Source organism: Cynocephalus volans, chromosome 9 (genome assembly GCF_027409185.1).
Source record: "Cynocephalus volans isolate mCynVol1 chromosome 9, mCynVol1.pri, whole genome shotgun sequence".
Classification (NCBI taxonomy): Eukaryota; Metazoa; Chordata; class Mammalia; order Dermoptera; family Cynocephalidae; genus Cynocephalus; species Cynocephalus volans.
Window position 1 is genome coordinate 76036281 of NC_084468.1, and position 15721 is coordinate 76052001.

The 15721-nt window shown below is 42.6% G+C and overlaps 1 protein-coding gene across 5 annotated transcripts in view; it reads right to left on the reverse strand.

Moving 5' to 3' along the window:
• Positions 1-15721, reverse strand: part of ABCG2 (ATP binding cassette subfamily G member 2 (JR blood group)) — a 112880-nt gene that overhangs the window by 41566 nt on the left and 55593 nt on the right. Inside the window, exon 3 of one of the 5 annotated variants that reach the window (XM_063107724.1) lies at positions 4721-4797. The exons of 2 other annotated variants lie outside the window; for them this stretch is intronic. The gene's annotated coding sequence lies outside the window, so the exon portion shown is untranslated. Of the gene's footprint in view, positions 1-4720; positions 4798-5872; positions 5951-6111; positions 6221-15721 lie in introns of those variants that run through there. 2 more of the 5 variants (XM_063107723.1, XM_063107725.1) reach the window with 2 other exon arrangements.

The window sequence follows — 15721 nt, forward strand, 5'->3', positions numbered from 1 at the left end:
TGCAAGGTCTGTATGGTCAGTGAGAAGCCACCAAAGCCTTTTAATCAGGAAAGGCTCATAATCCTAATTATGTTTCTAAAAGAATACTCTGGCTGGTATGTGCATAATGAGGGGGTAGGGGAGGCAAGTGTGGAAGTAAGGGCCAGAAAACCAAGGGAGATGTGCTTGGACAACGGGGTGGGACAAGGGAGTGGAGGGGACATCAAAAGTTCCAGGGCTCAGAGAGTGATGAACTTTTGTTAAAAACTGAAAACCATAAACAAGACTCTCGAGGATGACAAACCTCCCCAGCCTCTTTAGGTCTTCATTATGCAATAATGTATTACTCTAAGGTTTTCATAAATGCTACTGCAGGGAAGAAAAAACCCTCCTCTGGAACCTATGGAGGAAAAACTGTCCTCTCTAGGTTCTTCTGCTGGGGCCCTGGAAGTTAATCTGACAACAGAAAATAAGTTTCACTATGTAAGTAGGCACGGGCATTTGATAAAGAAATGAGACTCAAGGAGGTATCGAGGTATCCAGAGGTTGAGGCTTATTACATTTTAGGTTAAAGGAAAAGGGGTTTGGGGTTTCTGTGGGCAAGATGTGGAAGGAGAAGGAAAGATGTGGTAAGAAAGGGTTGTCTTGTTACTCAGATCTAAGTCTCTCTCAGGTGACTCCTCTACAAATTGAAATTTCCTGTAGAGATGTAAATTTCTTTTACAAAAGGGTAAATTTATACTCTATTTTTAGGCAGTCAGGGTGAGGTCAAGAGTTTTTCCTGCATCTGCTGGTTCTAAATTGCCTTAGCTCAAAACAATCCAAATGCCAAAGAGGCATATTTTGGGATGACATTTGCTGGTACCCTTCACTGCAGACTTGCATTCAATTGTGCACCCAAGTGTGAACTGTTTGCAGCTGGGCATCAATGGACTTACATCATCATACATAATTTTAAAGTTTAGTATCTTGGCAGCTGCAGTGAATTTCACAAACCATATAGAAGGTCTTTGTACTTGAACTTCCCATCCCCAAGATCTTCTCTCCTCTAATGATCTTGCCCTTCCCATTAACTCAGACATTCATTATCTCACCTTGTCACTGAATAAAGGCACCTTCTCACTCCCGTCTTTCCAGCTCACACCCTCAATTACCAGAGGTTCTAGTCAACAGAGACTGTTCCTATGAGATGCTTTTTATACATTCAAGATGGTCTAGAGTTCACAGGAGAGATTCTAGAGACTTCCATAGATGGAGTTAAGACCCTGAGACCAGAACACCAGATGGCGTCCGGATACTCCACTGTGGCATAAACATTATTTTGAGCTGAAGGTATTTGAATTCCTGAAATCCCTCATCTGCCTGAAAGCAGAGCCTCGCAAAAGAACTCAAAAAACTCAATTATCATAAATCCCTCCCCAGGAGCAACCAGAGAAGATTAACTCTTATAAGAGACATTGTGGCAAAACTATCACATCTCCCCTACTCTCCTAAGGGCCTATTTATCTTTCCTAAAGGTCATTTGTTTTCCCACAAATGCCCTTCTCCCCCACCCCAACTCCCATCCCAGCTCTCCACCTATTAAGATGATAGGTAAGGCCCAAACTCTAACCCTTAACGTTTTATTTGAACCTCTGATTAAACCTGTTTTCTCTTGCAAATTTGGCAATTTAATTCACACAAACACTAACCTAAGAGGGTAGAGGAAAAGTTTTTCCTCCCCTACACTGTAGATAAAAGAAGTTCAAGGACTGAGCCCTGAGGCTGTTCTAAAATTGTAGGAAAAAATGATAATAAATAAAATTGCAGAGATGAGGAAGCACCAGCAAGAGATACATAACTCGACAAAGTTAAAAACCAACAACGTTCTTCATTCCCACAAATTATACAACAAATCGCTTGTTATTCTCTCATGCATTGTGATTCAGCATAATGGGAGTCAGACTGAAAAGCACCTGTGCTTCTCTCCACTTCCTTCAGCAACATGCAGGGGAGATACGGGAGAAATAGGCCCTGTCCACTAGACACACGTGGCTACTACTCAGCACCTGAAATGAAACTAATGTGACTGAGAAACTGAATTTTTAATGTGACATAATTTCAATTCGTTTAAATTTAAATAGCGACTTGTAGCTGGTGGCTACCATATCGAATAATGCGGGTCTAGACTGTTTACTCTCAAGATATATTGCTCATGCCTGCATTACTTTATAAACAACTTTATAACCTGATAAAAGACACATATTTACCATATCTTACATCAAACATTTCCGAGTTTCAAAATAGCACAAAAACCGAGATAGTATATTTCTTTCAAAAATAGGAAAGTTCTATATATATACTTCAGGTTGAAAATATCAAATCTGTAAAATGAGTGCGGCAATAGCTGAAAGAAAATGTTTCTGCTGTGTGTTTAAATCTTCTAAACAATTGCTAAACTAAACTAATCCCTTTCCTCAAGCAAAACAAATAAGATAAATCCCAAAGAATTAAGCCTACTCTCTAAACAGAATTCATTACTTTATCAAAACATTATTTTTCACCAAAACAGAACATCTACATTTCTTAAGTGAGTTTTGTGCCACTTTATTCAGAATTTCAAATACCAATGAGAGACCAACGATAGAAAAACAAGAATCAATTTGAATAACGTATTACCCTTCCAGGCACCCTACAGGGCTTTTCTATAAAAGTCCCATAGATCCCTAGCAATATATGCCAATATTTGGATTATAGCTTCTACAATGTTCCTCAAAAGTTGGGTTCACAGAGCAGGAAGGTTTTTTTTGTTCTTTTTTTAAAAGATGAACGGTAAGGGGATCTTAACCCTTGACTTGGCATTGTCAGCACCACACTCAGCCAGTGAGCAACCGGCCATATGCCGTATAACCTTGGCAGAATCACTTAACCTCTCCAAGCCTCTGTTTCTCATCTGTGAAATTCAGTATTTACTAGGCTTATACTACACAGCACGCACTGAAGATGTGGCAGTGAACAAAACAGGGCAAACATCCCTGCCATCAATGAGGTTACATATGAAAACTGTCAGTCGTTATGGAGAAAAAAAAAATAAAGCAAAAGAGGAAAGGTGGGCAGGGAAGGTCTTTCCAATGAGGCCTTTGAGCAGACACGGGAGGGTGGCTATCAGGAGGAGCATAACAAGTCCAAGTGCTAGTCTAAGGAACAGCAAAGAGGCCAGCGGGGCTGATGCAGAGGGAGGAAGGCAAGAGTATAGGAGACAAGGTCAGAGGAGGAGCAGTGCTTACCACTGACCTCTGTGAGGTCTTTGGTTTTGACTCCAAATAAGACTGAAAGCACCAGAAAGTTCTGAGCAAAGGAATGACATGCCATGCACCGTGTTTAAAAGGACCACTCTGGGGCCGACCCTGTGGCGCACTTGGGAGAGTAGCAGTGCTCCCGCCCGCGGGTTCGGATCCTATATAAGGATGGTGGCCGGTGCGCTGCTCACTGGCTGAGCGCAGTGCGGCCGGTCACAAAAAGACAAAAAAAAAAAAAAAAAAAAAAAAAAAAACCACTGTTCCTTTAAAAATAAATAAATAAATAAATAAATAAATAAAAATAAATAAAAGGACCACTCTGACTAGCATGAAGGGCGGGTAGGGGAAGGGATGGAACAAGATCACATAAGAGACTATTGTAATAATCCAAGAGCCAAGATGGGGACATTGTCCTGTAACTCTCCTCCATAGCCTATGAGAGCTCCTGAAGCCTTATTTATCTCTGTATGTTCTACCCCCAATGCAACCCCAGACACAAAGCACTCAAAAACTATAAAAGTTCAAACAGCTACCTTGGGATACTAGGATACACTCTGCAGCACTCTCTTCTTTGCCCACAAGAAGCCTGGAGTTGGGGGATTGGTGGGGTGGGAAGGCATGAAACTCCAGTGGGCAGGAGGCACCCGTATTCCCACAGCAAGATCACAACCAACGGAGGCTTTGTAAGGATTCTTGATAGTTCACCCGATCCTAAACAATCCCACCTCCCCATCTCCCCCAGCCCTGCCCAATCTGGGAAAAACAAGGGCAAGAACAAATAATGAAGAACAAATAAGAAGAAGAAGAACAAATAATGGTTTAGCTTCAGGCTGACCCGAACTGAAGAAAAACTCATTTACATTTAAAAGGGAACTGATTGACAGGCTCCTATGAATTTATTTATTTATTTGTGTGTGTGCACACGTGTGCAAGCGTGCCTGGCCACAGGGATGGAATCTGGACATTGGTGTCATCAGCATCATGCTGTAAACAACTGAACTAACCGGACAGTCCCTATGAATTTACATAGAAGGAGGAAGACTTGGGACGGGGGCTAGAGGGCTAGAGGGCCCCTACTGGCAGACTCCGTGGAAGTGATGACCTTTCCTCTTCTCCCTTTGCAAAGCTGACCCTCCCCCCAAGCTGGCACTGTGCAAAGATGAGCCCCAGAGAGAGAGGGTGATTAGAGATTTGTGAAATCTTGAGGCAACAAAGGGGAAGTAAGAGGAACAGGCAAAAGTCAAGCTGAGTCTTGAGTTAGAACTCGCCGAAGCTCTACAGCACTGGGTCTACTATCCAGTTCTTCTTCCCCAAGAGTCTAATACATGTCTACTATGCAAATGTCAATATAGCCTGATCCCTTCCAGTTTATAACTCAATAATCATAATCACAATCAGACAATAAGACTGTGAACAGAAAATCAGCACTAAAAATTCTGACTGAAACCTACAGTAAGAAATACCTTTTGGGCTGGCCGATTAGCTCAGTTGGTTAGAGCGTGGTGTTGACGATACCAAGGTCCACTGTTCGATCCTTGCACTGGCCAGGCACACAAAAAAGAAATACCTTTTAAATCTAAAATTATTTGAAAATAAAAAATTAAAATAAACGATGAAATAACCAGTATTTTTCAATGTTTATAATGAAAGTGTAATGTTAAGACTTAGCATGCCATCCTTGTTCTTAAAATTTTCTTCATCAAGATCTATACAAGATCTACACAGTCAAAGCTGCATTGTGAGAGCCAGCCCGTGGCTCACTTGGGAGAGGCGTGGTGCTGACAACACCAAGTCAAGGGTTAAAATCCCCTTACCGGTCATCTTTTTTATAAAAAAAAAAAAAAAAAAAAAAAAGTTGCATTGTGAAAAGCATCGTCTTGTAAAGAACACATCAAAAACATCTCTTCCTTGTTACTCTGGTACATTTACAATTAGGTTAAATTCAAAATATATGAGAGTTTTGAGTTCCTTCTAAACACCAAGCTTTAGAGGATATTTCTCTAGCACACTAAGAGGGAAGTAAAAGCACTCAACCATCCATATAAAAATTACAAAAGGGAGCTCAATAGTTCTTTAACAAACCATCCAAAGTTGTGAACAAACTTCATGTCCTGGGTGTAAGATGTAATATATTGGCCAATCCATTTAAAATACTGATATTAACAAATTTCTCCCCCGCCTATAGTAGGTTCCACGCTCAGTAAGTTTTTATACATCCATTATCAACTTTAGCTTTATACATTTGGAGAAAGTCAAGAGTTTTACGAACAGACCTGGAATCAGTTGTACCAACACATCGTTTTCTGAAAAACCACTCTCAATTGTCAGTCTGTATCTCATACTTACTTTTAACGAAACTGCAAGGCGAAAAACTCAAGTCATCTCATTTTAACAGTTTTCTACTTTCTAGCAAATATACACACACTACCCACCGACATGTCCAGTCACACTCTCATCCCAAATGCTTTCAGCATTTACTCAGATCAGCAGAGGCTCCGGTTAACTTACGGCCCCGACCTCCGGCCCCGTGCGCTCAGAGAGCACTATCACTGACAAACGCTGAGATGAGTCAGCAGACCTTCCAAGGATACCCTAAACAAGCCGCTTCCACTTACCGGTGACCCGGAGCATCTGCGCTCTGCTTTCTAGATCGTGAAGAGGCTTCCCAGAATCTCCCTGGCTTCTCTCAGGCTCCCTCCTTCCCGCCTCTCCCCATCTCAGACGGAGCGCCCGGGATACCCTCTTCCCTCCCGCGCGCTCGGGACTCGGTCTGTGCGGACACAGGACACAGCCCTCGCGCGCGGCCAAGCCCTTCCCGTGACGACACCCACAGCCCCGCGGGCCGGGCACTCACCCACGGCAGGGCCCGAAGACACGGTCGGGGGGGGGGCGAGCTGGGCGACCCGGGCGGTCGGGAGGCGAGTGCTGGCAGCGCCGACGCGGGCCTCACAGCTCACGCCTCGTCGGGCTGCAGGCGGACAAAGTGCAGAGCGGTGACCCCTCCCTCGCACGTGGCTCTTCCCAGTCCCGGCCGGCGGGCGGGCGGAAGGCTTGGCGCCGCCTGCCAGGCTACGATTAGCGCCCACGCCCCGGCTGGGCGTGCGCACGTGTCGCGCAGGGGCTGAGCCGTCCGCGGGACAGGGACCGCCACCCTCCCGTGGGACCCGGGTCACCGAGAAGACTAGCCCGGAGCACGCAGGGACAAACAAAAACTGCCGCCTCCGGGGGGCTTGTACGAAATGGACAGGGGCGATTAGCTCTGGAGTCCCAGGGCGCCACCCCGGCTCCTCAATACCCACGTCTTGCCTGGCTGATTTTGGTCGCTGCCGCTGGCCCGCGCCCCTTAAGCACCAGGAAACCCTGACGCCGAAGTTCTCCTTCACACACGTTGCCCACCTGCAGTACAACTAAGCGGTTTCTGGTGAATACGCTTCTGAGAAGTTAGATGCTTGCGCCCCAGGGCCAGTAAAATAAAAACCGAAGGGGGCAGGGGGGCGCTTTCTGAATGAAAACATTACTATGAATAGGGTTCTTTTCGTTTGGTTGGTTGGGTGGGTGTTTTTGCGGCTGGCTGGGACGGGGATTACTGTGAACGTTTACATACTATTCCTCACGCTCCGGAAATAAGCACCTCTGCAAATATTCTGATGTTATGGGAAAGCTGGAAAGTGATGGTGCAGGTTCAGGAAAAGCGCTGGTCAATATCAGGCTTTATGAGTGTGTGTGGCCATCCAGCCTTCGCCTGTGGCATCCATTCTTGAAAATTAGGGCATGCATCGAGATGTTTTCTGGTTTGCATTTACAAACGAAAATCATAATATCGGTTAAGTTGTTTAAATCAACACTAGGAATTACCGTTTATTCTTCACTCAATACAGGAAAGTTTTAGCAAAGAAGCCTTGATAAGAAAACTGATTATGAGTAATTATTTTAGATTAAAAATAGTATACTGAAAAAAAAAAAAGACCAAAAATACTATCCTGTGTACGGTTTTTTGTTTGTTTGTTTGTTTTTTAAAAGATGACCGGTAAGGGGATCTCAACCCTTGGCTTGGTGTTGTCAGCACCACGCTCAGCCAGTGAGCAAACCGGCCATCCCTATATAGGATCCGAACCCGTGGCCTTGGTGTTATCAGCACCGCACTCTACCGAGTGAGCCATGGGCTGGCCTTATCCTGCGTACGTTTAAAGGACTTATATTCATAATGCGCCCAAACATTTAGGTAAAATTATTCTTTTGGGTTAATTTCTGTCAGTTTAAAGGCTTTTAACGGTCTGCTCGTGGCTCACTTGGGAGAGCTGGTGCTGATAACACCAACTCAAGGGTTAAGATCCCCTTACCGGTCATCTTTTTAAAAAAAAAAAAAAAAAGCTCCGGAAAAATGGGATTAAAAAATAATGTGAATCTTTCCTTTTTTTTTTTTTTTTTTTAAGATGACCGGTAAGGGGATCTCAACCCCTGGCTTGGTGTTGTCAGCACCACGCTCAGCCAGTGAGCAAACCGGCCATCCCTATATAGGATCCGAACCCGTGGCCTTGGTGCCATCAGCACCGCACTCTACCGAGTGAGCCACGGGCCGGCCCCTTAATGTGAATCTTTCCATGAGTTTTTTGAAGACCCCTCCTATGGAGGGATCACTTAGAGACTGAAAGAATAGAAACAGGCAGATGAGGGTACTGAGTAGGATACTGGCATTTAATATTGACATTCCGGGTTTTGACAAGGTCCCATGGTTTGAACACAAGAGTGTGGTTATGAAGATGGGAGGGAGGTGTATTTGTTTTCTATTGCTGAGGAATAAATTACCATCAAGTGAGTACCGTAAGACAACACCCACTTATTATCTCCCAGTTCTGGAGGTCAAGAATCTAGGTGAGGTTAGGATCCTGAGGGTATTATAAGGCCAAATCAAAGCGTCAGCCAACTGGACTCTTAGCTGGAGGCTCTTATCTGAAGAATCTACTCCCAAGCACACTCAGGTTGTTCACAGAATCCAGTTCCTTTTGGACTTAGGACCGAGGTCCCTGTGCCCTTGCTGTCGACTGGCGGAGGGGGGGGGGGGCAGCGGGGTGTTGAGGGGGCTCGCCTCAATCAGCTTCTCCAGGTTGTCTGCACATCTTCCCATGTGACCCCCTTCATCTTCAAAGCTGGTCAGGTCCTTCACAAAGTTCTAATCTCTCTGACTTTCTCTCCTGCCTTTTAAAGGGCTAATGTGGTTACAATCTCACTATTTTCAAGTCAACTGACATGGGGCTTTAGTTACAAGTATGAAATACCTCAGCTCAGTACCTAGATTACTGTTTGATGAAATAGCCAGGGGAAGAACTGGAATCTTAAGGGCTGGGCAAGAAGAGGATCTTTAGAATTCTGCCTACCCTAGAGGTAAAGTTGAGAAGATCAAGGTCAGAAGCTAGGGAGAGGGGTCAACCATCAATGTAAACACTGAAATTGATAAGATAGTCATGATCTTGGAGAGAAGAGAAATACCAAAAACCAGGTGTCAAAGTCTTTTACAGATATAGAAAGTGAACAGAAAATGGGTATGGGATGGCATAAACACAGAGAGGGACAGCACAGAGTGTGTGTGTTGAGGGAGTGAGGGGGTAAGAACCCAGATGCTGGAGCCACACCCCCTTGACTTATATAATTTGCTTTATACAGCAGACAAGAGACCAATTACAAAATATGTCATTTGGTTATAAAGTTTACAGAGGTAGCCAAGCCCTATAAAATGGAATATAGTGGAAAAAATCTTATTAGGTATTGATAATTAACCTGCAGAGTCAGATAGTACAAGAGTATATAACATTTGTCCCTGACAAATAGGCTGAAAGGTTAAATGATAAGAGTTCTCCAAACTTAATTTTAATACCCATAAAGGTCTTTTGTTTAAGTAAAGTTTTCGTCGAAGTATAACATACATACAAAAAAAGTGTTAAAAATCTAAGTAGACAGCTTGATATATATTTACAAAGTGAACACACCTGTATACCTGCCACCACATTTCTAAGAGTACAGTACTAACAATACCCCAGAAGCCTCCCTCGTGCTAATCATCATGTCTTCCAAAGGTAACCACTATTCTGACTTCTATCGCTATACATTAGTTTTGTCTGTTTTAAAACGGTACATAAATGAAGTAGTTACTCTTTTGAGGCTGGCTCCTTTTGTTCAGTATTACTTATATGAGATTCACCCACATATTTTGCATGTAATAAAGACTTCATTTAAATCTCTGTGTAGGATTTCATAGTATGAATGCACTACAATTTATCTATCTACTATTTGTGGGCCTTTGGGTCATTTATAATAAACCTTAAAGTGTTACATTGGGAAAGAGTTCTAATGGTCATTTAACCCCATCATCCACTAAATGATACAAATGGAAAGCCAAAATACGGAATCATCTTCTCCCCTTGATTATGCTTGAGACAGCACAAAGAAAACAGAAAACTAGCAAGAGGATCAGTGCTGAAGAAGAGTGAACAAGTAAGCCATGGTTTCATCTTCCCTCCCACAGATGTCATCCAGCCCCACCCCCATTACATGACATTTTCCTGAGGGCTTCCTTGTGTTAGGTCCCATGGTTGGCACTGAGGAAGAGAAACAACACACAGAAAAAGATAGACAGAGCTGTAAGTGGATAAATCACAATGGACATGGTATGAAAAGTGGCATACAAGCTCTATGGAGGGTATGACTAAGTCCATCTGGGGCCGAGTCATGGAATGTTAGCGACCACTGGAGGAAACATCTGCGCTTAGTGGGCACAGAACTTCTGTATGGTTGGGGATGATGGGAAAGTTTTGGGTATAGAGAGTAGTGATGGCTACACAATATTGTGAATGTATTTAATGCCACTGAATTGTGCAGTTAAAAATGTTTAAAACAATAATTTTTATGTTACATAATTTCTATCACAATAAAAAAATTTTTTCTGTGCAGATCTTTTGTAAATAGCTTTTATTAATTTTTTTAAAGGTTTCTAATGTGAGCTCGTAGTTCTCTTGGTTCATTTGCGGTCATGAACTAGCAATACTCATTCTTGAATTACGTTGTAGTTATACATGTAGTGTAAACCAACAAACTCTTTTCTTTTCTTTCCTTCCTTTTTTTTTTCTATATTCTCACCATCCTTATAACTTGGTCCTTTTTTTAACCCCTTTGGTGACCGGCCAGTATGAGGATCCGAACCCAGGACCTTGAGTGTTACCAGCACTACACTCTGCCAAGTCAGCTAACCGGCCAGCTCACCCTTACAATTTACAATGTATAAACAACAAGGTCTTTCCTATCACTGGAGCATGAAGTCACTTTCAACTCCAAAATACTCTCTGCCACTTACATAGCACTTCTCACATTCTGCCTTGTGTGGTAGTAATTTGTAAACCTGTGACTGGCATGTTGTAGATGCTCAATAATGCACGATGAATAAAAAATTGGGGGAAAGATCGTTTTATCTTCCAAACTAAAATAGATGTTATGAAAAAAAGAAAGATGGGAAATGCAAGGTAAAGTAGGTTCCGTCACTGCAGAACATGCCCACAGCATTTGATCAAGGAATCTATCTCCCAAGAAACCTCTCACAGGTTGTATTCTGTGCAACATACTAACGGAAATGTGAGAGAAAACTAACAGCCTTGAACACCAAATCTAAGAGTTTAGACCTATCTTGAGAGTAAGAAACTGTAGTGTAGTGTAAAAAGTTGCTGTCATCATAGTGTTTTAGAAAGGTTAATCTAGGGGCTGTCTGGTTAGCTCAGTTGGTTAGAGCGTGATGCTGATAACACCAAGGTCCAGGGTTCAATCCCTGCACGGGCCAGCTACCAAAATAGACAAATAAAAAAGAATGTCTAAAATTAGAAAGGTTAGGGCCGGCCTGTGGCTCACTTGGTAGAGTGTGGTGCTGATAACACTTGATAACCCCAAGACTGCGGGTTCTGATCCCTATATAGGGGTGGCTGGTTAGTTCACTTTGGAGAGCATGGTGCTGACAACACCAAGTCAAGTGTTAAGATCCCCTTACCAGTCATCTTAAAAATAATTAATCAATTAATTAATTAATTAAATTAGAAAGGTTAATCTGTTCACATGCAGAATGGATAGGGGGATGTGGGAAGGCAGAAATCAGTCTGAAAATGAAAAAAATAAAGACCACTAGAGTGATGGGGGAGAAAATGGTGAGGAAAGAGGCCTGAAAGAAAGGTTGTACCTGGTGACTGATAAGACATCGAAGGTGAAAGACAAGCTAGAGCTCTGACTTCAGGTCTGAAAATCTTCTAGTATCAAAAATGAAAATTATGGGCCAGCCTATGGCTCACTTGAGAGAGTGCAGTGCTGACAACACCAAGCCAAGGGTTAAGATCCCCTTGCCGGTCATCTTTAAAAAAAAAAGAAAAAAAAAATGAAAATTACGAGAGCAGAAAGCATGTCTTACACCTCAGTGTATTTCCTACATGTTACCTAGCTCAGTGTCTTGAGTACAACGAATACTTGATAAATACTTGTTGACTAAATAATAAATGTTAAGTTTATCTTACATATTTCAGGGGCCTCTTCAACCTCACCTGATCTGCCATGTTGTAAAAACGGAGAAGAGTTTCACAACCTCTTCCATATGACACATTTCTGACCTCTATACACATTTTAGCCCTTAGCGATAAGAATTTATTTGTAAGAGCAACTAAAGTTAAAGTGTAATGAGCATTGTGTGAGCATTCCTTAAATAATGTCTTAGAATTTTTTCACATCTGGTTGGCATGTTTAATGTTATAATAGATGAATGTCAACAAAGAAAAAGCTTATGGACTCACCTAGAACTACATTTTAGTCCTCCCTATTCTATCACTAATATGAGACTAAGAAACATGCATTAATTATTCTGTATGACAAGGCTATTAGCCAATCTAGATGTACCCAACCTTCATCTGATTTCTACAGTTTTTGCTTATTTGACCATGGGTGCCTTCATTTCTTACCTCAGATTAGAAGTGATAATTAACACCTATGCCACAGGGTTAAACAAAGATAAAATAAAATAATGTGTATTTGGAAAACATAAGGTAATCTCCATTTTTACTCAATGCCAAGAATAACAGCTAGTATTTATTGAGTACTTGCTACTTGCCAGGCAGTGTTCTAAGAACCTTTAGGCTTTGCAGTTTTTTCTTTTTCTTTTTAAACCTCATTTAACCTTTGCAACAATGCCTTTAGGCAGGTTCTATTAAATCCCTGCCTTGCAGGTGATGACACTGAAGCACACTGAAGATAAAGGTGAGATTAAGCAACTTGCCCAAGGCCATGCAGCTGGTACACAGTGTATGCTCACAGTTGGGCTCTCTGCATTAGTGCTGATAAGAAATAATGACATCACTATTTTCTGTAAAAAAAAAAAAAAAAAAAAAAGAATGCTAAAATAAAAATTTTGGAGAAAGTACAGTGAGTTCACTCACCCTTCAACATCCCCCTTAGCAACAATGGCTCAAAATTAAAGAAGAAAAACAAGAAAGCGTAGGCAGTAGTTTCAAATCAAAGATAAATAAATCCCTACGAAAGAAATCCAAAAATGTGGATACAGGCAGTGGCAGTAAGGAGTCTGGCTGAAGAAAGGGAACTCACAGCACAGGGAACGGGTGCCCAGCTCCCTGCCGGAAGTCCAGGGCTGAGGGGGCTGCGCACTTACATGCAGAACGGGTGGAGGTGGTAGAAGAAAGAGCTGCTCCTCTCTGCCTGGCATGTGCGGCCCTGTGGCGTGGATGGGGATACTGAGTCAGAGCCACAGCACATGGGTGAGGAAGCTCCAGTCTTGCTGTGTACCCAGCCCATCTTGCCTCCCTTGGAGGGCGGTGGGGACTGACAGCCACTGGAGTGGACCTGTGACTAAGAAGTGCCAAGGCTCACCTGCTGCCTTTGAGGAGAAGGTTTCTAACACCAATGAAAACGACGGCGGTCCTGGGGTGTCTCCACAGCCCTCTGCTCAGTAACAGGCCTCGCTAATCAGGTGGTTACTCAACGAAAGTACATATGTAAGTCAAACTACTGCCTTGGCCTTGTCCAACCTCAGCAATCTGTAAGACTGATAGTAATACAAACCCTCCGAATCTCTTACTCCTCAGATATTTTTCACATCTTTCTCCCTCTGTGGCTGGATCTTGGATAATTTCCTCAGTTCACTAACTGTCTACACAGTTGTTTAATCTTCTATCCCTTTGAATTCTTAATTTCAATCATGAGGGGTTTTATTTCTAAAAGTAACATTTTGTTCTTTTTTGAATTGACCCAATCATTTGATAGTCTCCTATTCTTGCTCATGTTTCAATGCCTTTTTTCATATTTTAAAACATCTCAAGCAGAATTATTTTTTATTTGAATTGTGATCATTAAAATATGTAAAGTCTTCATGATTCTGGTTATTTTACCTATGGCTTGCTTGGTCTCTGTTTTATAATTTTTGATTATCAGTTTTTTGTTGGCTGACTATCTGTAGGAATTCTTTGAGGGCTGAGGGAAGATACACTCACCTAGGAAAGTTTGTGTTTGTTAATCTCAGGTACCTGGGAACATTACCCATCCTGATAAGCCTTTATAGACTTGCGGTTTTTGAATCAAGCAAAGAATGTAGATTCAGGTCCCAACCACTTAAGATCTGGCCAGTGGCTACAAATTTTCAGGGGAAGCATTTTTCTCCTTTTTAAAACTTTCATTCATAGCCCAGCCCAAGTTGGAAGTGTTTTCTCATGGTCTGCTTTTGCAGGGTGAGTTTCTTTCTAGGTCACCCATACCTTTCCCAGATCCAGGCATCATGCATGAAGATAAGCTTCCATTTTGTGTGAACTCAAGGTCTTGTCCCCTGTGCCCTTGTATAGTGAAGTTCAGGCCATAAAAATAACTGTAGGGGCCGTCCCGTGGCTCACTTGGGAGAGTACGGTGCTGATAACACCAAGGCCACGGGTTTGGATCCTATATAGGGATGGCCGGTTCACTCACTGGCTGAGCATGGTGCTGACAACACCAAGCCAAGGGTTAAGATCCCCTTACCGGTCATCTTTTAAAAAAAATTTAAAAAATTAAAAAATAAGAAAATAACTGTAGACTTCAGGTACTCAGGGACTTGAGAGATTAGCTTAGGTACCTGTTCTCTGCTCCTGCTCCATTACTGATCTTGGTGGACTCGTCCAATCATTGAAAAGTGGATTTTAATATTTTATCAAGCATTTTTATTTTATTTTATTTTATTTTTATTTATTTATTTGTTTTTCAAAAGATGACCAGTAAGGGGATCCTAACCCTTGGCTTGGTGTTGTCAGCACCATGCTCACACAGTGAGCCAACCAGTCATCCCTATATGGGATCCGAACCCGGGGCCTTGGTGTTATCAGCACCACACTCTCCCGAGTGAGCCACGGGCCGGCCCGGTAAGGGGATCTTAACCCTTGACTTGGTGTTGTCAGCACCGCGCTCACCCGAGTGAGCCACAGGCCGGCCCCTATCAAGCATTTTTAATTACTATGTAGCTGAGTGGTTTCGGGGTCTCTAACACTAAAATATTGCTGAAAACAGAAGTCTTCAAATGTATCTCATCTTTTTTTTTTCAATGAGCTCCTCCAGAGGCCCGTAGAGAAATAGGTGCCACACAGACATACACAGCGATCACTTGCTTATTTTTACATAAACTCATTTACCTATACAGTGATAAGTTGGGGTTTTATATCATGACTTTTCACGTATGAATTCATTCAGTCATTAGCTCAAGAAGCATTTATGGTGTGGCGTTATAACACTGAGGTCAAGGATTTGGATATTTATACTAGCCAGATGCCCCCCATAAAAGCATTAGCATTTATGAAAGGCAGACTCTACCAGGTAATTGCTAGAATCCATTCCCTGAATGTTTAAGTAAATGAATAAAGTTCAAAGTCTAAGACATGACAGGGATGAAAACGACTTAGCACTATGTAACAGTAATATAAAAGACATGAATAAAAGAATAAGGAACCAGAGAAGAGAAACTATTAATTCTCTTGGGGTGAGGTGTTTTGTCTTGTTTCCACTGCTCTGTATGTAAAGACCCTTGTAAAAAATTCCTCTCACCCTACAGGAAGCTCCCCCATTTTAGAAGTAAGCAAAGGACAACGAATTAGTTCCAGTGCAGAGTTTAAGTGGTGGGAATAGTGAATAATCCCACACAGAACTGAAAGAAAAACGAAATACCCACAACCAGAGACAAAGTTTGATATTTACTAGAAAAGGTCTCACATCACCAAAGAACACCTGTAACACCTAGAAGGACTGGAAGTCCCCAGGGCTACCAAACTAGGGAGGCAGGAGGGCTGGGGGCCTCAGCCATGACCCCCCGACACCTGCAACCAGTCCCAAGAGTGGGGGCCTTGAGCCTTGGCCACGCCCTGCCACACCCAAAACTAGCCCAGGAACGACCAACAAGCCACTGCTGGAAGCCCCCTGGT